Below are 24,103 nucleotides of genomic sequence, written 5' to 3' on the forward strand. Positions count from 1 at the left end.
GCGTTCTTTTTCATTCTGTCAAAGAACCTCATTGCGATTGATGAGGGCTTCCAGAAAAGTTGGCATTTGTGTGGAGCACTGGTGGCCGACACCTGTACTCCTAGCTACTCAGGAAGCTGAGAACAGAATGTCTGGGTACAAAACCAGCCCAGACAGAAAAGTCCATAAGACCCCATCTCCAAAATAATCTGCTAAAAACCAGACTGGAAATGGCTCAAGTGGTAGAGCATCAGCCATCAGCAAGCAAACCAAATGAGCATAAGACCTTGAGTTCAAGGCATGCTATCAGCACTTTTTTTTTAAGTTGCTATTTGTCAAGTCAAGGCATTCAGTCTGCAGGGGAATTGTGAATGACTGACTCAGTGAGCACCAGACACTATCCCAGCACTGACCACTGATCAGCCCAGCACTCCGCAGCTCCAGCTGCTGTGAAGAGAAGAAGGATGTCCACACAACAAATCAAGTGAATATTACATAGATGGAGAGCACATGCTAACGTTTTTTTTTAGGGGTGTGTGTGTGTGTGTGTGTGTGTGTGTGTGTGAGTGTGTGTGTGTGTGCCAGTACTAGGGCTGGAAACCAAGGCCTAGCCATTGTCACTTAGCTTTGCTATTCAAAGCTGATGTTCTACCTGTAACCTCAGGCTGATGAAGGAAGAGTATGAGCTTAAGGGTAGCCACTGCTACAGGGCCAATCTGGTGTACAAAGCAAGATTCTGTCAAGAAGAAGAAAGAGAAAGAAGGGGGAAGAGGAGGAGAGGGAGAAGGTAGGAGGAGAGAGAGAGGAGGAGGAAGAAGAAGAGGAACAAAAGGAGGAGGAGAGGGCTGGGGATATGGCCTAGTGGCAAGAGTGCTTGCCTTGTATACATGAGGCCCTGGGTTCGACATATACAGAAAACGGCCAGAAGTGGCGCTGTGGTTCAAGTGGCAGAGTGTTAGCCTTGAGCAAGAAGAAGCCAGGGGCAGTGCTCAGGCCCTGAGTCCAAGGCCCAGGACTGGCCAAAAAAAAAAAAGGAGGAGGAGAAGTAGGAGGGGGAGGAGGAGGAAAAGGAGGAAGAAGAGAAAGAGGAAGAGGAGAAGGAGGAAGAAAGGAACACCTTGCCTGGCCTTCAACCTAACAAACACACCAAATGATTAAGCAAAAATTCTCAGAAAGATCGACTTTATGAGAAATAAGAAATGAATTGAACATCTCCAGCCCCCCCAGGAAGGACACAAAATTAGACAAATCACAGCTGTGGGGAGATTTGAAACACCTTATTGCCATAGACTTTGCCTCAAGTCCAACACCCCACAACCAGAAAAGGACCCCATAGCTCCACCTAGAGAAGAGATTGGTTTGCATCTCTATCACTCCAAATTTTCTGTTGAAATTCGCCCAAAACACTGCCTTCCATCTTGCAGAAGAGGATCTCCCATGAAGGTGACATCACCTAGCCACCAGGAGGAGAAGAGAAATAGCAAAAGACAGTAGGATGTGGAGGAAGTGAACCCTTGCGTATTTCATGGAAATGCAAAATAGTGCACCTCTGAAAAGAATAGAAATTCCACACAAAAAAGTTACAAAATAGAATTCCTATAGGTCCAGCAATCTCATTTCTGGATATTTCTTCAGAAGAATTGAAATCAGAATCTCAAAGAGATTATGTATATGTATTAGAATCCCAGTCCACCTCTGTAGAGAACACTTTGTAATATGCTACAACTTGGACAATTTGGAGGATCATGAAGCAATTACACAAAGCAAAATAAGCCAGTCACTGAAAAACAAATACTGAATGACTTAAATTGTGTTATTTATTTGAAATTGCTAAATTTTGAGGTGGGCGCCAATGGCGCCAGGAGGCTGAGATCTGAGGATCAAGATTTGAAGCCAGCCCAGGCAGGAAAGTCCATGAGACTTTTATCTCCAATGAACTTCCAAAAAGTCAGAAGTGGATCTGTGGTTCAAGTAGTAAAGTGTTAGCCTTAAGCAAAACAGTTCAGGGACAGTGCCCAGGCCCTGAGTTCAAGTTCTAGGACTGGCACAAAAAAAGACAAATTCATAGAACCAAAGACCAAAATAGCAGGTATGGTGGCATACATCTATAATCCCAGCACTTAGGAGGCTGAGGCAAGAGGACTGTGAGTTTGAAGCCAGCCTAGAATACATAGTAAGATTGTGTCAGAGAGAAAGAAAGAGACAGAGCAACAAAGAAAGGAAGAAAATGAGGAGAAGAGAGGGAGGGAAAGGAGGGGAGATTAGCAAGAGTATAGGGATAGCTCAGTTGTAGATCACTTGCTAATATGCACAAGGTCCTGGATTCTATTCCAACACCATAGTATGGGGAGAGGGCGTGGTAGACAAAGGCAGAGTGGAATGGAGTGGCATGATGGGGTAGGACTGGGGGGTGAGTGGGGAAGGAGGACACGCTCACTAATAGGCATGGTGAATAAGCTCTAGAGAGCTGCTGTACCACGTCATCCCTATGGACAGCAAGACTGAAAAACATCCTTCAAGTTTAAGAGAATAGCAGGTGCAGTGGCTCACACCTGTAATGCTATATATTCAGGAGGCTGAGATCTGAGGATCTAGGTTGAAAGCCAGCTCAGGCAGGAAAGTCTGTGAGATTCTTATGTCCAATTAACTACCAAAAAGCCAGAAGTGGAGCTGTGGCTCAAGTGGTAGAGCCGCTAGCCATGAGTGAAAAAGCCCAGTGAGAATGAGAGTTTTAAGCCCCAGTGTGTGTGTGTGTGTGTGTGTGTGTGTGTGTGTGAGAGAGAGAGAGAGGGGGGGGCATGAATATGAATAGTGCTCATATTGTTCTTACAATAAATAAAATTGGGAAGAAGAAAATGGAAGATGAACCCATGAACAAAGTAACAAGGATTCAAGGGAAGGATAGATCGATTTGGGGGGTTGGGCCGCATGGAGCTATGTGTCTGTGTTCCCTCACTGGCTTTGTGTGGTATACTGTATTTTCATTAGTTATATTTTCTAGTACATTGCCTTTGCTGTCACCATCATGGTACAGGAGAGCTTGTCTGCGCTGATGAAGACGCCAGTCCTTAACTGCTCACTGCTATTGAAATAGTTCTTCCCTACAACTACTTTAACTGTAGTTACCATGTGTGTAAACAACTACCTGATGTATATGCACGTGTGTGTGTGTGTGTGTGTGTGTGTGTGTGTGTGTGGTGTGTGTGTGGTTTCACATAGAACTTTGAAGCTAAAAGTTCTACATTCAATATCCCTCTGCAGGGCTGCCCAGTAAGCTGCAGCCTTCTTCCCCGCAGTCTGTGCCATGGTCCTGCCGCCCCCCCCACACACACACCGTGGTGCCCCGACTTGAGTTGGACCGCCCCCCCCCCCTCAGCCAGTCCAACACTTGCTCTGCAACAAATGGAGAATCTGATGCTGCAGGACCTAGAGCTGAGCTGATTTGACCTGATCCCTAAATTTCCCGGGTGCCTCACTTTCCAAAGGCTGAGTCATTTTGTGTTTCTTTGGGTCCTATGAGAGTATTCTAGATCATTCTTGTTGGCCCAGGAGCCTCTCTCTCTCTCTCTCTCTCTCTCTCTCTCTCTCTCTCTCTCTCTCTTTCTCTCTCTCTCTCTCTCTCTCTCTCTCTCTCTCTCTCTCTCTCTCTCATAGCACACTCCTTTCCTAGGCAACACTAGGCCCACTTAGTAAAGGCAGTAAATGATCAGCCTCCATCTACCTTTACCTTGAGATGGCAGGCCTCTGGGGCAGCTACAACCATGTAAGGCATCAAGATCCCCTTAGAGTGACCTTCAGGTCTGGGAAGCAGTTATAAATCCTAGCCCACCATGATGAAGTCCCTAGTCCACACAGGGGTTTCTGCCTTCTAAATGTGGCAGGTTATATACCTATATAGGTCATCTCCAACAATAGCCGGCACTCCTCTCTTGTGAGAAGGGGTCTTGCCGGTCCCTTTGCTGGCAATAAACCTTTTCTTTGTCTTTGTGCCTGGATGTCTGCCATGGTTTTCTGGCAAAGTCTAATAAACTCTAACAATTCTAATAACTTCTCTCATTTTTAGGTCACTGTGTCTTCTTGCCAAAATAACCTTCCCTTACTAAGGCAGCAATTCAGTTCTGAAACCTATCAATGCTATATTTTCTTTATTGATTGAAATGACTCAAAGACTACATTTCCTCTTAAGGGAATTTCATTTCAAGACCTATTGATTATGAGAAACAAGAAATAATTTTATTGAATTCTTGTTAGAATTCCAAATTTGTGTGTGTGTGTGTGTGTGTGTGTGTGTGTGTGCATGTGTTTGTGTGTGAGTGGGGCTGGGGGGGGCGGGGAAGGTTGAACTCAGGGCCTAAGCACTGTCCCTTAGCTTTTCACTCAAGGCTGGCACTCTACCACTTGAGCCACATCTCCATTTCTGCCTTTGGAGTGATTAACTGGAGATGAGAGCCTCACAGACTTTTCTGTCCAGGCTGGCTTTGAATTGTGATCCTCAGATCTCAGTCTTCTAAGTAGCTAGGATCACAGATGGTGCCCTGCAGAAGTCTACATTTTAAAAAGAATCAACTTTATAAGGAAACTCTCCTTTTTTTTCTACAAAGGAAAAACTCCATATCTGAAGTACCATGTAATGCTCTACTCATACTGCATGCTAGGGGATCTGACAAAACCCTAAAAGAAGAAAATTCTGGAACCTTTCCTGCTGCTATAGCCATCCTGTATCCAGTTTCCTTTAGGTGATATTTTCCACTTTGGTTAACTGAAGTAAAAAGATTATTGAGGGCTGGGAATACAGCCTAGTGGCAAGAGTGCTTGCCTCGTCCGAAGCCCTGGGTTCAATTTCTCAGCACCATATACATAGAAAAGGCCAGAAGTGTTGCTGTGGCTCCGAGTGGTAGAGTGCTAGCCTTGAGCAAAAAGAAGCCACGGACCATGCTCAGGCGCTGAGTCCAAGCCCCAGGACTGGCAAAATAAATAGATAGATAGATAGATAGATAGATAGATAGATAGATAGATAGATAGATATTATTGAGTATTCACCAGAGTCTTACAGAGTGGCCAGGTCCTGGCAGGTTTTGAACTCAACCCTTTTTTCAGAATCTCTTTCTTTCCCCTCTCTCTAGATGGTAGAGGAAAAAAGAGAGAGATGAATGGATGGATGGATGGTTGAATATAGACAGATGACATAGATTGATATAGATGGTGATAATAGATGGATACCTGACAGAGATGGATAAACAGATATAGAGTTAGATAAAGAAATATATTGTATAGGCAAACTCAATTTTATATTTTAAAGCAGGCATTGAAAACCACAGTGATAAGACAAGAATATGTCCAAATTTGAAGCAGTATATAAGTATCTATTTTACTCTACCACATATGCTGCTATTTATACTCATAATATTTATGGGTATATCTGTTAGATGTACTCAAAACTAACCTTTGGCCTTGGACATTAAATCCCTAGTTAGGTGAAATGACATGACAGCCAGGGTTTAAGCCTAATTTCACATACTTGTTATGTGTTGATGCAAACATAAGAAGATTCAGATATCTGAATATCAAAATATATCTATTTTTAAAATATTTTATTTTAAATAGAGCCCTCAACTTCCCCCAAAGAATTTTCCTCAATTTTTTTTAACAAATATGCAAGTAAAGAGAAATTCAATTCTCTTAGACATTTCTTTCTTTTGTTTTGATTTTTGCCAGTCCTGGGGCTTGAACTCAGGGCCTGAGCACTGTCCCTGGCTTCTTTTTGCTCAAGGCTAGCACTCTACCACTTGAGCCACAGTGCCACTTCTGGCTTTTTCTATATATGTGGTGCTGAGGAATCAAACCCAGGGCTTCATGTATGCAAGACGAGCACTTTACCACTAGGCCATATTCCCAGCCCCTCTGTTAGACATTTCTTTTGGTAATTCAAGTATTGTTCAAAAATAACTTGCCAGATGGTGATGACTCATGTTTGTAACCCTAGCTACTCAGGAGGCTGGGATTTGAAGATGGCAGTTCAAAGCTAGCCTAGGCAGGGAAGTCTGTGAGACTCTTATCTCCAATTATCCACCAAAACCCAGAGATGGAGCTGTAGTTCAAGTGGTAGAGAGCCAGCCTTGAGCAAAACATGCTAAGGGACAGTGCCTCTAGGCCCTGAGTTCAAGCCCTAGTACTGGCATACAAGCCAGTACACACACACAGAGAGAGAGAGAGAGAGAGAGAGAGAGAGAGAGAGAGAGAGAGAGAGAGAGAGAGAGAGAGAGAGAGAGAGAGAGAGAGGCACAAATTCTCAGATCCTGTGCCATGGTGGCACCCTACTTAAACTTGAGATTTGTTCTGCCCAAGGACCAAAGATGAGTCTCTCTATCACAAACACTCAACCCTTGTCCAGCCTCCCATCACCCCATCTGCTAGTAGTCCTACTATTTGACAGCAAATAAGCTGTCAGCAATACTACACAGAATTTGCATCCGGACTCAGAGGTAAACCAAATTTTCATGAAAGCCTTTGTAGTGGAGTGAATCTCTCCCTGGGTTAATGATTAAGAGCCTGACTGAGAAAAGATTCCCTTGGGCTTTCCCAGCCATCAGGCTGTTCTTTCCACAACAGGAAATCATGAGAGCACAAGACTGCACTTAAATGCAGAGAAATCAGGTCAGGTGTGCTTATGCAGGCCTGGATCAAGGGGTATAGCACCTGCCTAGAAAATGTGAGCACCGGAGTTCAAAACCCATCCCATCAAGTAAAAAAGAAAATAGGCAAATTGGTATTTCCAGAAAGTTGGGCAAATACAATTGAATCTCCTTAGGGAACAATAATACTAGCTGAAAAACCATAGCTTACATTCCATCTTCACATTGAGATAATGCAAGAATGCCAAAAATTCAACAGAGCCTTCTCAAGTAACAATCTTGTCCTTGAGAGAGATTTGAGGGTTCTGAGTTGTGGAATTTTCCACCCATTTATCCTTCCCCTTTCTGCCTTCTCGGCCTTGAAGTGTCAACGGAGTCGTCTCCACCACCACTGTACAAAGCACAGGACTTTTCTTTAATTGGCAGAAGACATATACATTATTCATCTTTTGAGTTTCATCTGAAGGGAATCCAATAAAGAAGCACTTTTATCTTCCAATGAAATATTTAAAACTGCTGTTGTTGGGGGTTTTCTCCCCCCCACCCCAGAGACTGGACAGAAAACTCCAGCCATGATTTGAGTAAGTACAAAACTGTTTTGCCTATCAAGAGCATGTGTGAATTGGATCTTTATTAACAACTCAATTTGTTTGTTTGGGGTTTTAAATCCTGTTATGCTTCATAGTACTTGTGTAGAAATATGTAACAAATTCTATGCGCCTGTTGGTTTGTGAATCTGTACCACAATAATCCCAAGAACACCCTGTGCCTTTCCTAGCAAATATTGACTTAGAAGGACACTTTGTTGACATTCCTGTTACATCCTTGATAGAAAGCATGGACCTACTGCAGGGTTTCCCACTAACTGTACTTACAGTGGAGCAGGACATGCAAGGGGCTCCTTACAGGAAATAATTACCTTTGTGTCTGGGTTACTGATTGAAAGAGAACCAGGTCAAGGTCATCCTGACCCTCACTTGGCAGGTTTTTCTTTCACTGGTAGAAAGGAGAGAGACCAAGCTTGCTCCAGCTCTCTCTCTCCCTCTCTCTCCCTCTCCCTCTCTCTCCCTCCCTCTCTCTCCTTTCTCTCTCTCTCTCTCTCTCTCTCTCTCTCTCACACACACACACACACACCCTTTCATATTTGCAGAATCCAGTTCTGAGTCACCCTCTATGAAAATAAGGAAGAAGGCTGTCACTGGTGGCTCACACCTATAGCCCAGCTACTCAGGAGGATGAGATTTGAGGATTTCAGTTCAAAGCCAGCCTAGGCAGATAAATCTGAGAGACTCTTATCTCCAATTAACTACCAAAAAAGAAAAAAGAAAAATATAAGCTGAAAGTGGAGCTGTGGCTCACTTTACAAAGTGCTAGACTTAAGGAAAAAAAAACACTTCAGAAAGAGCAATTAATAAAAGAAAGAATTTGCATGATCAATTTTCTCAAGTCAAAGATAAAAGCCACTTTAGAAAATAGACATACATGGCTTCGGTAGCAAAACAAAACTTTCCCCTCATTGCCTACCTTCTCCTGTGCCAATACTGGCTCATAATGAGAGATCATCGTTATTTACAATCAGACATAAAGTATGGACAGTTCTGTGTTGCAGGCAAGTGGAGACAAAGCCAAAAGTGGGGGGAGGGGAGAGAGAGAGAGCTAGGTGTGTGAGGAAAATGATGAAATGGACATACTTTAGAACTTAATTCATAAGGTGGAAAGTGCAGCTACTCAAGAGAGAATTGAACCCCTCTGACTGAGATGTCACACAGGGATGGAAACAATTACATCCATTTTTTTCTGTATGATCCACTCAATAGAGATGGAGCTTTTCCTTCACTCTAACACTGGGTTTATTTCTCAGCTTGGAAAATGCATTTCCTAAAAGGCTTTTCAGATATAAAGATATAAATTTCATCTGAGTGCTGATGGCTCATGCCTGTAATCCTAGCTAACTCAAGAGGCTGAGATCTAAAAATCTCAGTTCAAAGCCAGCACAGGCAGGAAAGTCTGTGAGACTCTTATCTCAATTAATCACACACACACAAAAAAATGAAAGTAGAGCTGTAGTTCAAGTGGTAGAGCACTAGCCTTGTGCAAAAAAAGCTCAAGGACAGTGCCTATGCCTTGAGTTCAGGTTCAGGATAATGACGTACATGCGCACATGCACATACACACACACACACACACACACACAAACACATACACACACACAGATATAAATTTCAACATCTTTGTTTTTGGCCACTCTCTTTTTGAGTTTGAGTCTAGGAAGTTGCAACCTATGGTGATTCAGTTCTGTGCTGTACCAAAGTGTGCTATGGAATTCAGAGCCAGGCCTCTGGCATGGCAGATGAGGTTGGGTTGGTAAGGAGGATAGCGTTGCTGTGACTGATGATGAAAGTGGCTGGAAATTCAAATAGAGACCACACACCCAGAACACTTCAATGATGTCAGCTGGACGGGAAGGCTGGCCCCTGGTGCAGATGCCGAAAGCAGGCCCTGAAATCCAGACTGACCCTTTGCCACACACAGGTTGCCCTCGTGTTCATTCTAACCTGGTTCCATCTGGTTAAGAGAGAGTGGGATTTTGTGTTTGCCTTTGACAGAAGGGTTTGTAATAGCAAATATTTTTTAAAGTGGGAGGGAAGAGAGGAAAAAGCAGGAGTGGTTATTCCCAGTCTCCGGTGTTTTTCCCCCTAAGTAACTTAAAATGTTTTGAAGAGTTAGCACATCTTTGTTTACATATAAAAGTGATGACCGAGTACAATAAATAATTTTTATTTACTCCTGGAGTAAGGGGGGGGACAGGAAGGGGGAGAACAGAGTGTGAAAGAACAGCTAGATCCATGGAGCAGAAAAAAGGACCTAAGAGCTGGGCACCTGTTGCTCACGCCTGTAGTCCTAAACTATGCAGGAGATTGAGATCTGAGGATTGTGGTTCAAAGCCATCCTGGGTAGGAAAGTCCATGAGACTCTTATTTCCAATTAACCACCAAAAAACTGGAAATGGCACTATGGCTCAAATGATAGAGTGCCAGACTTGAACAGAACATACCCTGAGTTCAAGTCCCAGTACTGGCACAAAAAAAGGTGGAGAGACATGGTAGATTGCTAAACATGAAAAACTATAATGAGAATTCAAGATTAGCTGGTTCAAGTCAATTTGTTTTGAAGTTGAGAAACTGAGGTTCAAAACTGGGGAGGATCGTTGCCCAAAGACAAAGAACAGAACAAGTAGGGGGCATTTGGGGAAAATAATTTTTAATAAGAAAAGATAAACAAGGAAAGATTACTTACTGGCCATTTGCTAGCTGTGTTACCTGAAGCACATTGCTTCAGGGCCTCAGCTTGCTCGCATGTAAAATGGGATAATAACAGACATGGTAGACATCAAATCAGTTAATACTAGCAAAGCATGTAGAACCTGGAAACAAGTGTTGAACAAAAACCAGCTATTTACTACTACTACTATTATTATTACTAATGCCACCACTACTATTGACAATTCAGAGAGGCCTTCATCAGCCAACGAGGCATTACTGCTGAGGGGGTAGTTCAATTCACTGTGAGCTGGCCCATCCTAGTCACATGCATGCCCATATGGGCATGAGCTGGGACAGAGCTGAGCTTCGGCTCATAGACCAACAAATAAGGGGGCCTGGGAAAGAATCATTTCCATGGCAACAGCCACTCATTTGTTAAAATATTGAAGTACCAGTTCTCATACTGCACTAAAACATTCCAAACACTCAATCTTTATTGAGTCCCAATTTAATTTTTAGAAAACTTGACCAAGACACTTCTCTCATTGCATAGCTTCCATATTGGTCCATATAACAATCATCCTCTGAATTGCTCTAAAAATAAAATTACTTGAAAGCATTTTCTGTTATAAATTTTACAGAGTTATAATTTTACATTCCTTAAAAGTACAAGGCATAATCATGGGTGGTGGCACATACCTGTAGTCCCAAGCCACTTGAGAGACTAACCTAGGCACAAAGCACAAGACCCTATCTGAAAAGTAAACTAACACACAGATGGCTGGTGGCATAACTGGCCACAAGACAAGAGGCCCAAATTCAAACCCCAGTACCACCACAAAAAAATAATAGCAATAATAAGCACAGGATATCACAATTATAAAACATTTCTCTCATGTTGAAATCACTGGAGAACAAAACCATTCCTGATGTGTTCCAAGAACCTAACTTTGCTGGATCCTGGTGGCTCATGTCTATAATCCTAGCTACTCGGGAGGCTGAGATCTGAGGATCAGATTTGAAACAGTAAAGTCCATGAGACTCTTCTCTCCAATTAACCACCAAAGAACCAGACTGTGGAGCTGTGGCTCAGGTGGTAGAGTGTTAGCCTTGAGTTCAAGCTCCCGTATCTGCAATTGGGGGGTAGCAGGGGGGAGGGCAAGCAATGCCAGTGGCTCATGCCTGTAATGCTAGGGACTCAGGAGGCTGAGATCTGAGGATCTTGGTTCGAAGATATCACAGGCAGGAAAGTCCATGAAACTCTTAGCTTCAATTAATCACCAAAAATCCAGAAGTGAGCTATGGTTCAAGTGATAGAATATCAGACTTGAGGGTAAAAGATCCAGGACAGCACCCAGGCGCTGAGTTCAAGCTCCAGTACCAGCGCATACACACACACACACACACACACACACACACACACAGAGCCAATTGTTAAAAGTAGAGTGCATCAAGGTGCTATCTTCCCTCTAATTCTATCATTGTAAATGTCAGACATACGTTTGTATAAACCCATGAGATATTCTGATCTTGGAGAGTTCAGGAAATTATTTAATAAATTAAAGGTCTTATAAGCAATTCAAGAGATCCTGGAACTGACTCCCAACACATAGCAGAACCATAAGACAAAGACTTCAAACCCAAGAAGAACATCTTGGAAATTGTTTCACCTTTTCAAAATGGTGAATAGCCTAAGTTCATACTAACAATCATTTGCATGTGTCTCATTCATCTTGCGGGAGGGGGGGGCATTTTATAGCAAAAAAAGCATTGTCTTGCTGGGCACTAGTGGCTCACACCTGTAATCCTAGCTACTCAGGAGGCTGAGATCTGAAGATCACAGTTCAAAGCCAGCCCAGTAAAGAAAGTCCATGAAACTTTTACCTCCAAATAACCACTGGAAAACCAGAAGTGGAGCTGTGGCTCAGTGATAGAGCACTAACCTTGAGCAAAAAAACTCAAGGACACCCATGCTCTGACTTCAAGCCCATGATTGACACAAAATAAAAGACAAAGAAAAAGTATTGCCTCTTTTTAAATGGAATAAAAGATTAAAAAAAAAAAGATCATGCATTTCTGTAACCCCTTCGCCCTCTCAACCTGCTTTGTTTTTTTGCAATAGTAGTTTGTCCTTAGTGTCTCATGCTAACTTCCTAGATAAGCACTCTACCTCGTGAGTCATATCCTCAATTCTTTTTGCTTTAGTGTGTGCATATCTGTGTGTCTGTGAGTTTATGTGTATGCTGGTATTAGGACTTCAACTCAGGACCTGAGCATTGTCACTGAGCTTTTTCACTCAAGGCTGGTACTCTACTACTGGAGTCATATGGCTCCACTTATGGCTCACTTATGGCTTTCTGGTAGCTAATTGAAGAGATAAAAGTCTCATAGATGTTCATGGCCTCCAATTGTGATTCTCAGATCTCGGTCTCCTGAGTAGCTAGGATTACAGACCCAGCTGCTTTAGTTATTTTTCAACTAGGGTATTGTGTTTTTACCCAGTGCAGCCTGGATAGCAATCCCCTGATTTACAGCTTCCCTATAGCTGGGTTTATAGGCATAAGCCACCAGGCCTAGCTCACTGATTGAGATGGGATCGTACTTATTTTCCCCTGGCTGGCTTAGAGCTGTAATCCTTATGATCCCTGCCTCTCACGTAGCTGAAATGACAAGCATGAGCTACCACACCCAGACAGCCGTCTTCATTTCTGACTTGATCAGGGTAAACAACTTTGTGAAATAGGCTAGGCCTGGGAATTATTGTACCCATTATAAGATAGGTACAAAGAAATAAAGTGAATTGTTTCTCCTTAGATTTGGTGGTCCCCATCCAAGGATCTCAAGTGAAACCTGCTTAGCTCCGTTTTGATATGAGCTCTACACTGAAGAACTGTACTATACACTTTGTCCACTGTCTGCCATGTCACAGCAAGGCAGGCCTTTTCCTCATAACACCTGGCTCAACTCCCCATCAAAAACAAACTGAGTGCCAATGACTCATGCCTGTAATCTTAGCTACTCAGGAGACTGAGATGTGAGGAACATGGTTCAAAGACAGCCCAGGCAGAGAAGTCTGTGAGACTCTTTTCTCTAATTAGCCAGCAAAAAGCCAGAAGTAAACTCTAGGAAATTAAAATAGGAGGAGTTTTCTTGTTTGTTTGGTTTTTGTTGTTTTCCTTCTGTTCTGTTTGCTCATTTACCTGTCTTTGGGAGTATGGGGGTTCAGAAATAGAGGGATAAAAGGTGCACAAATGCAGCAGTGGTACTCACTGGACACTATGCACTATGCAACTTGTGGGTGGGGATAGGTGGGAAAAACTAGGCAAGAGTGAGAGAAGGAGTACCATTATCCATTAGCTGATTTATGTAACTGTAACCCCTCTGTAGATCACTTTTATAATAACAATTTTTAAAAATCCACAAGTGGCACTGTGGCTCAAGTGGGAAAGTACCAGACTTGAGTAAAAAAGCTAAGGGACAGTATCCAAGCACTGAGTTCAAGTCTCAGTACCAGCACACACACACATGAGAGAGACAGAGAGAGAGAGAGAGAGCAGAGAGAGAGAGCAGAGAGAGAGAGAGAGAGCTGAAGAGTTTCAGCCCTTTTAAAGGAGTTTTATGGAAACTATAGTTTCCAGATAGAAATAATGGACTTATTGATAACTGAATTAGCCCACTTTTCCATGCCCTGTGGTTTTTCACCATAAATGTTTCCCTCATAATTCAGTGGCTGCTATAGGGGATCTGTCCAGAACACATTCACCATGGCTATTTATGTCATCCTAAGATTTGCTCGTCACTTGGTTATTTTGAAAAAAAAAAAAAAAGAGGAGAGAGGAAGTCATGTCTTAGAAAAAAAGTAAAAATAAAAAGCCCCACGAGGTCCTAAATCTTTCCTTCCTTCCTTCTTGCTGTGTGTGTGTGTGTGTGTGTGTGTGTGTGTGTGTGTGTGTGTGTGTGCGCGCGCGCTAGTCCTGGGCCTTGAACTCAGAGCCTGAGTACTGTCCTTGAGCTTTTGTGCTCAAGGCTAACATGCTACCACTTGAGCCATAGATCCACTTCTAGGTTTTTTGTGGTTAATTGGAGATAAGAGTCTCGCAGACTTTGCTGCCTGAGCTGGCTTCAAATCCTCAGATCTCAGCCTCCTAAATAGCTGGGATTGCAGGTCTGAGCGACTGGTGCACAGCTGACTGCTGTGAATTTTTTATTCTTTTTATTTTCATTTAGAACGGAATACATTATCAGCCAAGGTGTCAAGCCTACAAACTACTGAAACACAGGGCACTCTCTCAGGGTAGGCACCCTGGGGTACTAAGTCTTGGAGATTCCGCTCTGCTTTCTGAGATACAAGCCAGGGAATAACTGCTATTATCTGAGTGTGGAAGGCCAAGATAAGGGAGGTGACAAGCCTTCACATTTCTGTTTACGTTCAAAGGTTTTTGCCAGGCACCTGTGGCTCTCGCTTGTAATACTAGCTACTTCAGAAGGTGAGATCTGAGGATTATGGTTCAAAGCCAGCCCAGTCAAGAAAGTCCATGAGACTCTTATCTCTAATTAACCATCAAAAAGTCAGAAGTAAAGGTTGCTGCACACGTACATGTGTGTGTACATATGCATGCACACACACACACATACACACACACAAGGCAGAAGTAGAAAGAGGACAGGAAAAATGTGAAAGAACGTCAAGAAACCCAAAGGAAGAAAAGGCTTAAGGGAGTGTAACCCAATATGAGGGGAAAGGAGGAGGTAGACAGGTGATACAAGCTGCCTTAAGACAAGAAACTTTAGTGGGACTGAGAAGAGAAAAGCCAGCATTTAGTGGGAGATGGGTGATGGAGAAGTACAGAATATTAGTGGCTCATGGTTTCAAGGGTGAACTCAGCAAGGAGAATTACCCCCTAGAGGCAAATTTAAAAGAAGAAAGCAGAGGAAGAATAAGAAAAATACAAAGACTCACTTCCTAGGCCTTCTCCCCACACCTCTGGGCACAATTACCTCTGTTCCTAGGATGACTCACAAACATCTATCTTCTGCCCAGAGCTCTTCCGGAGCTCCTGGTCTGCTAGACCAGGTGCAAATAGCTCACACCTGTAATACCAGCTACTCAGGAAGCTGAAATCTGAGGAGCACAGTTTGAAGCCAGCTTGTGCAGGAAAGTCAATAAGACTCTTATAAACTCTGATAAAGTACCAAAAAGCTGGAAGTAAACTACGGCTTAACTGGTAGAGTTCTAGCTTTAAGAGAAAAAAAAAAATGCTCAGGGACAATGCCCAGGCCCAGAGTTCAAGTCCAAGGATTAGCATACACACACACACACACACACACACACACACACACACACACACACCTGCTAGAGAACTTCACTAGAACAGCTGAAAGACACCTCAAATGCAACCAACCTTCCCAGTTCAAGCCCCCAGGCTTTGCCCACAAGCACCATTGCTAACAGTTTTCCATCTCACCCAGTGCTGTAATTCCAGCACACTGCCTTCTGCATTTCTATTTCTTACAACCTTTGTCACCAAGGATTTTCATTTTCTCCCAAAATATGCCCTTGCCTCCTTCTACAGCTAGAGTGAGCTTTTCCAACTTCAGATTCAATCATGTCCACCCCTACATGAAGCCCTCCAGTAGTGGAGGCTTCCTCTTGGTCAGGGCCACAGTCTGACATGACTGTCCAGTCTCACATGACTGTATGTGTTTTTATTTCTTTTCCACCTCTGAGCTCTTCCTGTGCTCTTCCTTTTCACATGTTCTTCTTCCTGCCTCCCATTATCTTCTTGTTAGCTGGTTAACTTCTACTCTAGACAGGATAGATGAATGGTTAAGACCCAGGCAATCCCCATTCCTACCAGGAAGATGTTCCCTAACAAGTTTCTCTCTCTCTCTCTCCAACCACATTTCCTCTCCCTCTTCTCTTTTGCCCCTCTCCCTCTCTCTCTCACCCTGGGGCTTGAACTCAGTGCCTGGCCTCTGTCCCTAAGCTTTTTCTGCTAGCCTTCTGCCACTTGAGCCACAGCTCCCCTTCTGGCTTTTTTGGTTAGTTTATTGTAGATAAGAGTCTCATGGACTCCCCTGCCTAGGCTGACTTGGAATAACGATCCTCAGATTGCAGCCTCCTGAGTAGCTAGGATTACAGGCATGAGTCACTAGTGCCTGGCTAGATTGTTTCTCTTTCATATGATCATTCCAGTCCATGCATCACAGAGACCATTCCTATAAAGCACACACATCTGGGTCTGACAAAAAAACAAACAAACATGATAAATGTCCACCATTTTGGATTTTTTTCCCAGCTGAAACTGGGGTTTTAGACCCAAAGTCTAGGTGAATTAGATCCAGCCATTCTCCCCTATAAGCCAAATAAACAGACTTGGTGAAGGACAGAGAAAGGAAACTTATTACATGGCAGCCATGGGAAGACAACACCAGCCATCTTCAGAGGGACAGAGCTTGGCTTCATGTCAAATAGGGTGAATTGGGAGCAAGGGGTCAGGAAGGTATGCATAGCTAAAACAATACCAGTCACACATATAGCCTGGTTGACCATTAGCTCAGTCTTCGCCTCTGGAGGAGTTCGCAGGATATTATCACTTTATTAATGGAATAGAACAGGATCAAGATGGTTGTTGAAGGGACAGTCTGTCTTCCACACAAGATGGCTATCATTGAACCTGGTCTTGGTTGGTGATTACACAATTGACTACAGCAGAACAGAGTTCAGATCAAAGGGCGCAGATTTTAAAAGTCATGGGACTTTTAGTTAATTCACAGGATGCAGCAAATGCGTCTTATAAGATGCCTCTTACATAACTATGGACCAATCATCACTTCCCTGACCAGATCTCTGGTCTGGTTACACTCTAGTTGATGGACCGCATCCTAGATTTAATTTTGCATTTATTCACTAGGCTTTTAGGTTAAATGCCTTCTTCTTCTAGTTGAAAGCTTCTTTAGAGAGCTCTGTCTGCTTTGTTATGTGTAGCAAGCGCAGCCTCTAACTCAATGCCTATGTCTAACCAAGGTGACTTCAATCAACCAATATTTGAGGAAGGAAGGAAGGAAGGAAGGAAGGAAGGAAGGAAGGAAGGAAGGAAGGAAGGAAGGAAGGAAGGAAGGAAGGAAGGAAGGGAGGGAGGGAGGGAGGGAGGGAGGGAGGGAGGGAGGGAGGGAGGGAGGGTGGACAAGAGGGAGGAGGGAGCCAGCAAGCAAGCAAGCAGGGGTCCTCTCTGTGACAACCCAGGTCTTTGTCATTTGACTATTCCATCCTTACTTTGGTGGGGCTCAATTAGCAGTAGGTTATCTCATTATTAAATGCTGGTAAAAAAATAATTTTTTTTGCTGGTCTTAGGGCTTGAACTCAGAGCTGGGCACTCTCTCTGAATTGGTTTTGCTCAAGACTAGCACTCTACCACTTGAGCCACAACTCCACTTCTGGCTTTTTCTGAGTAGTTTATATTGGAGATTAAGAGTCTTATGGCCTTTCCTACCCAGGCTGGCTTTGAACCGTGATCCTCAAATCTCAGCCTCTTGAGTAGCTAAGATTACAAGAGTGAGTCACTGGCACCTGGCGCTAATAAATTTTTACTAACAATAATTTGTGTGTGTGTGCCTGTGTGTGCGTGTGTGTGTTCTTGATCCTACTGCTTGAACTCAGGTCCTGGCCACTGTACCTAATCTCTTTTTTGTTCAAGGACACTGCTCTACCACTTGAGCCACAGTTCTATTTCTAGCTTTTTTGGTAACTAATTGGAGATAAGAGTCATACAGGCTTTCCTGCTTGAGTTGGCTTTGAACTGTGATCCTCACATCTCAGCCTCCTGAGTAGCTAGGTTAACAGGCGTGAACCATCAGTGCCTGGATAGAAATTTTCTATTAGCATTAATTACTGTATTGACATGTCCAGTTTTTGTACACAATGCATCTTGATTTTGACCCCTTCTGTCAACCTCCCTCCTTCTCAAACCAATCTCATCAAGTGTCCTTGTTCCGTTTTCATTCATGTTCCTAATATTTTCTGGCCATATTCACTCTCCCTCCCCCTCTCTGTGTTCATCTGGTTCCCACCCTAGAGAAGACATTTCAACTTCTTGATATTCAATTTTGTTAAAGTACATGTTAATTTTTCAAAGGTGTTTCACCACCTTCCTCGCCTAATCTTTTAAACTATTACTTATTCTACAAAATGAAACAGGAAACAATGTCTAGTGTACTTCTTAAAATAGGCAGAAATGAATCTCATTCATCTCCTTTGGCATCAGCCAATGAAAGATGATAGAATAAACTAATTTTTATTACATTTCCTTTTTGCTTATCTAATAAACCAGAGAACTACTCTGGGGAAAACCACCATACATTGAGAAACTCTTGGTGGAGAGAGACTGGAAAACATTTGTTCGTGAGTACAAGTGCAGAAAGACAGAATGCTGACTGGGTGTCAACAGCCAGATTTGAATCACCAAATTGCACGTCTGCGAACTCAACTCAAAAAATAACCAGGCAGTTCTGCTTCTTGGTTCTCTGTTTGTTCAGTGTTTCGTCCCCATTCTACCCCCTAGGGATTTACTGCCAGGAAACAACACTATATAGAGCAAGAATAAATACTGCACTGAAAGAGCATTTTATTTTTTGTTATTAATATTTTACTGTTATTATAAAGGGGTGATGTACAGAGGAATTATCTTCATAAGTCAAGTAAGGAGTACATTTTTTTCCCTTTCTTTTTCTTTAATCAGTCATGGGGCTTGAACTCAGGGCCTGGGCACTGTCCCTGAGCTCTTTTGTTCAAGTCTAGTGCTCTACCACTTTGAACCACAGCACCACTTCCAGTTTTTGAGTGGTTAATTGGAGATGAGAGTCTCATGCATTTTCCTGCCCAGGCTGGCTTAAATCGCAACCCTCAGATCTCAGCCTCCTGATTAGCTAGGATTACAGGCATAAGCCACCAGTGCCCAGCATAGTATATTTCTTATTGGACAATGTCAGCCCTTCCTTTGCTCTCTCCCAGTTTTTCTCTTCTATCCCCACCCACAAGTAGTATAGTTCATTTTCAACATAGTTTCCAATAAGTAAGTATTGCATTTGTTCACCGTTTGTCCCTCTATGAAAGAGCATTTTCTTCTGTCTAGAAATTCACCATTTAAATGAAATGATTTCCTATCAACAAGGAGTGACTACCTTTGCCATCCAGTGTGCCATTAAAAGGTTAAGTAGCTGTGGCTGACTTGGACTTTATCTGCCTTAGGAGCGCAAGATTCTTCTTGTGCACATTCTTCCAATTCAATCCAACACAAATGTATCCAACCGAGTGGCTTCCCAGAGCTGATAGGTCAACAAAGCTCTACCAGGAGGCTGTAGAAACACTGTATTGGCTCTTGAATGCTGTTTCCCATCCAATGGCTAGCACTGTTTGTGTTAGTCTCCTAAAGAGCTCTGGAACCACTGCACGTTGTGTTCCCAACTTTCTTCTTCATGTGACTGGTTATACTTGGTAAGAGTTATCAGCTGCAAAAACAAAGATGTCCAGGGCTACAATAATAAGCAATATCCTGATGGATGATGAATTACTGGTAAATTGATTCCTCTACTAAAATGAATGAACCCTCATTCTAAGAGCATTGGGAACCAATGGTAATGAGAGTTACAATGTATATTATGCAAATAAGGATAGCTATAATGTAGCCCAGATTTAGAATGAATGCTAGTCCTAGAAGCTGGGTAAATGTAGATTATAAAGGGTAAGAAGACTGGCTAGAATTGGGGAACTAACCAAAAACTACTGGAACAGTCAAATTAAATTGTATCAAAGCAATGAGGGTAGGGACAGAAATAGGAGACATAATAAGAGAAATTAATAAAACAAGGCAACGGATGTAATCCAGATTGCTAAACACAAAATGTAAAGACACCGAAGTTTCTCATCTAGATTACTGGTCTGAGAGATCTGTTTGTATAACTGAAGGACTTAAAGGAATAGTCAGTATTGGGAAGAGACAATGCATTTGGTTTGCAACATAAAAGTTTGAAAGTGCCTATAGACAGCCCAACACTTAGTTGCTTAAGATTCTCTAAGCCATGATCATGGCATTCCTTTTCCATAAACATGCTCATCTCATTCCAGCTATAGGGCCTTAGCTATTGCTGTTCCCTCTGCCTGGAGGGCTCTTCCCCAGATTTTCTGAGGTTGGCCTCGTGTGTGTGTGTGTGTGTGTGTGTGTGTGTGTGTGTGTGTGTGTGTGTACTGAGACTTGAACACAGGGCCTGGCCTGCTACCCCTTAGCTTTTTTAATTAAGGCTAGTACTCTATGGCTTTCAGCCACAGCTCTACTTCTGGCTTTAGGGTGAGAAATTAGAGTCTCACAGTCTTTCCTGTCCAGGCTGGCTTTGAACCATGATTCTTAGATCTCAGCCTCTTGAGTAGCTAAAATTACAGATATGAGCCACCAGCACCCAGCTAAGGTTGGCGTTTTTTGTTTTTTCTTTTATCCTGCTGTTAGCTCATCTAATACCATTTATGGAAGCCTTTGATGATTTTTTTCTTCATCCACACAGGCATCCTCTATCCTGTTACTCTATTGTTACTTTATCCATAAAAACACTATTATTTAGAATATACTTAATGTGCATCTGTTTCCGTGATTTCATCCATTCTCCCTCTTCAGCTGGTATGCCAGTTTTTGACAACATATTTATCTTACTCCCTACCACCTGGCCTATAAGAGTTATTAAAGCAATGGATGTTCATTGAAGCATTGTGAATCCTTAAATATAAAGTGTGCATTCTTTCCTCAGGAAGATAAAACAATATGACTCAGAAACATTGTCTCAGCATGTACAACCTGGATGTTAGCTGAGGTAAGCTGATTAACCTCTTCGGCCTCCATTGTCCTTCCCACCATAATTGAGCCAATAATTGCCCCCCTCTTGCTGAAGACGGATGCAGTAAAGAATAAGTAGGGTGAAATCTGGCAAGTGCCTACAGTTTTTACAAGAGGAAGACATTCTATTTAACAATTCAACCCATCACAAAGATGACAGACACAGGCCCAAATGGCATAATCCAAATCCCAAAAGTCATATCAAACCATCATCAGACCATGAAAATCCAGATGCTCCTGGAACAATGGTCTACCTGAATTTCCACCACACACAATGATCATGTAAATCCCAGAATCCACAGTTCATTTGGGGTAACAAGACCACTCCTCAAGTGAATGAATTGTAAAGGATGCAACATGCCTTCTGCCAGAGTATGAGAGATACCTCAGTCCCCAAGTAGGTCCCTGGCTTTCCACTCTCTGTGGACATGATCAAGCAATATCACTCTGGGACACAACAAACACTCCTGGACTTTTCAGTCCACTTCCTCGAGAAGTCTTGCTCTCAAGCAAGCCTCCCTCAGCCAAATGGTAAAGAATGGCTTACTTAGTCTTGAGCCACATTTCAAACCCAGCAAATGGAAGCTGATGGAATGAATGGCTCAGTGCATGTATTACATAGTTCTTACTAAGTAAGAACTAAATGTTAAAGAGGGTTCATCATTGCACTCATCAACTGATGTGTTGAATTTTAACTGCTTTGCACAACTACTTAAAGACAATAAAATTATAATTAAAAAATAAATTAAAAGAACATCATATCTTATGAAGGGATGAAGAGATTTCCACTTAGTTCTAGATACTCTTGACTTGGTCGAGTGTGACAACTTGGAGTAACTTCTTCTAAACTCAATGTTAGTTTGTTAAAGGAAGATATCTATTTTGAGGTGGTTGTTATAAGGATAAAAGACATACAGTAAAAAGGTAGGCATGCTCAATGAATACTAGCCATTGATTGGAATCAACAGCTAATTAACAACAATTGATTTTAATAATATCAGAATGCAAGTTTTGTTTTGTTTTTTTATGCAGTACAGAGGTTTGAACTCAGGGCTTTTTCCTTTACCACTTGAGCCATACCTCCAGCTCAGCATTTTTTTTAAAATGCTGATTAATTAGAGGTAAAGTCTGGACTTTTCTGCCCAGGCTAACTTCAGACTGTAATCCTCAGATCTCAGCCTCCTGAGTAGGTAGGATGATCAGCGTGAGCCACCAGCACCTGGCCTAGTTACTTGTTTTTAATTCATCTGGTAATTATCAATCAAGCATCTTCTATGACCCCACTATGCAGTAACAGATTTGTGAATAAGCAATTGCACTGTGGAATATTAGGTTCAAAAGGGGAGCAAGGTGGCCAGGTGCCGGTGGCTCACACCTATCATCCTAGCTACTCTGGAGGCTGAGATCTAAAGATCACAGTTTGTAGCCAGCCTGGGCAACAAAGTCTGTGAGACTCTTATCTCCACTAAACTACAAAAAAAAAAAAGCCAGAAGTAGAGCTCAAATGGTAAAGCACTAGCCTTGAGCAAAAGAAGTTAAGGTACAGTGCCCAGTTCCTGTGTTCAAGCCCCAGGACCAGCACGAGAAAGAAAAAAATTAAAAAGCCATGTCATATGACTTGTCAGACACTCAAGGGCATAAAGGGTTTGTTGTTGTTTTAATTTTTTTCTCTCTCTCCCAGTCCCTCCCTCCCATCTCCACTCACCAATGGTATATATAGTTCACTTTCATCAATGTCTAGTGAGTGCTACTGCTGCACGTTTTCACTCTTTTTCCTCAAGGGCATAAAGTTTATAGCAAAGCTATGCCCTTTTTGCACCCTCTTTGAGACTTTTGCACTGGACGCAAACGTCCAGTGATGCATTTATAGATGTCTAAGATGATGTCCATATAAGAAACCTTATCTACAGTTAGATAAACATATACCCTCCAAAACCTGCTCAAAGTTATCTTAAATCAGAAATTGTAAATACCCTTCATCACTGTACAGTGATGTAAGAGAGATGCAAAATACTGCAGTGAATTCCATCTCTGAGAGTGAAAACAGTGCTTGGTGCTCTTTTTAACGGAAATGTTTCCCTACTTTGTTTATGCCACCACCCTCCATCCATTCACTCTCACTTCCTACCAGAGAGTCTACATCCTCCCATTCCTCCATTGCCTTTAATGTAGACATGCTGACCTTGAAGCCCCAGCCTCCTGGAGTAAAGTCCAGGTTAGCCCAGGGTTATTTCTTCTATTCTGCAATCACCGCCTGCTTATCTCAGGACTTCCCAAAACAGTATTTGGAAGGTGCATAATTATCTAGGTGGAGAAGTTAGGTCCTTAACCCATGTCACACCAACCAGAAACTTTCATAGATCAAAATTTTTTAAATAGAAAATGGAAAGGAGTGACAGGAATCTGGATATATTGTACCTATAAACTGGCATGTTGAATCGCAACCTCTTTGCCCTACTTAAAGATAATTACTGAAAGGTAATTTTTTGAATGAAGTAAATAAGTAAATAAGAACAGAGAATGACCAGGCATTGATCGTTCATCTAATCCTAGCTACTCAGGAGGCTGAGATCTGAGGATCATGCCTCAAAGCCAGCCCAGGGCATGAAAAGCTGTGAGATCCTTATGTACCACTTCAGAAATGGAGCTATGGCTCCAGTGATAGAGCACCAGACTTGAACAAAAAAGCTAAGAGATAGTGCTCAGGCTCTGAGTTCAAGTCTCAATACTGGCACATACACACAAAAGTCTCTAAATTATTCTGTGTCAAACTAGAAGAGCATTTCTCTGGCTCCACTCAAAAAGAGAGGATTAAGATGGTCTCTGGGTTGAGTTTCAGCACAATCAAAATCTCACTCCCTAGATGGAGGCAAGGCCTTTTGTGGGCTGTTTGTCATCAAAGAAATCTGGCTGGGAATAGAGAAGAAAGGGTTAATGTGAGTTGCAAGCAAACTGAACAGTGAACGCCAACCGTAGTTACTCAAGTTGATGAATGATCTGGAGTGCTGGTACACAGTTGTAAAACAAAGTTGACTGTTTATAAGACAGGGAAGCAATTTCTTTTCTTACATTTTTCTCTTCCAGTATTTCTGAGTGTTGGGAAGTGGCTGTTTACCCTGGCAGCCAGTGGCCAAGCCTCCAACCCAGGAGAAGCAATTCCCCGGGCTACAAACACCTCCAGCTGACTCATCTCCAAGAAGAAAGCTCTGTTTGCTAAGAGAGTTTGAAGAACATTCTTCAGAACATGCATTTAGCACAAGGATTAATCATTACCGGAAAGACAGTAGCATATAGGTGGATTGATGAACTCAAAGCCAAATGTACTTACATAAATTTTGAGACCTTAGAC

The 24,103-nt window shown here is 42.5% G+C and overlaps 1 long non-coding RNA gene across 1 annotated transcript in view; it reads left to right on the forward strand.

The window, feature by feature from the left end:
- Positions 1-6,955: 6,955 nt before the first annotated feature.
- LOC125365624 overlaps positions 6,956-24,103 on the forward strand; it is a 53,119-nt gene continuing 35,971 nt past the window's right edge. The window contains exon 1 of the long non-coding RNA XR_007213731.1: positions 6,956-7,192. This is a non-coding gene — a long non-coding RNA (uncharacterized LOC125365624). The remainder of the gene's footprint in view (positions 7,193-24,103) is intronic.

Source organism: Perognathus longimembris, chromosome 1, assembly GCF_023159225.1.
Source record: "Perognathus longimembris pacificus isolate PPM17 chromosome 1, ASM2315922v1, whole genome shotgun sequence".
NCBI classification, from domain to species: Eukaryota; Metazoa; Chordata; class Mammalia; order Rodentia; family Heteromyidae; genus Perognathus; species Perognathus longimembris.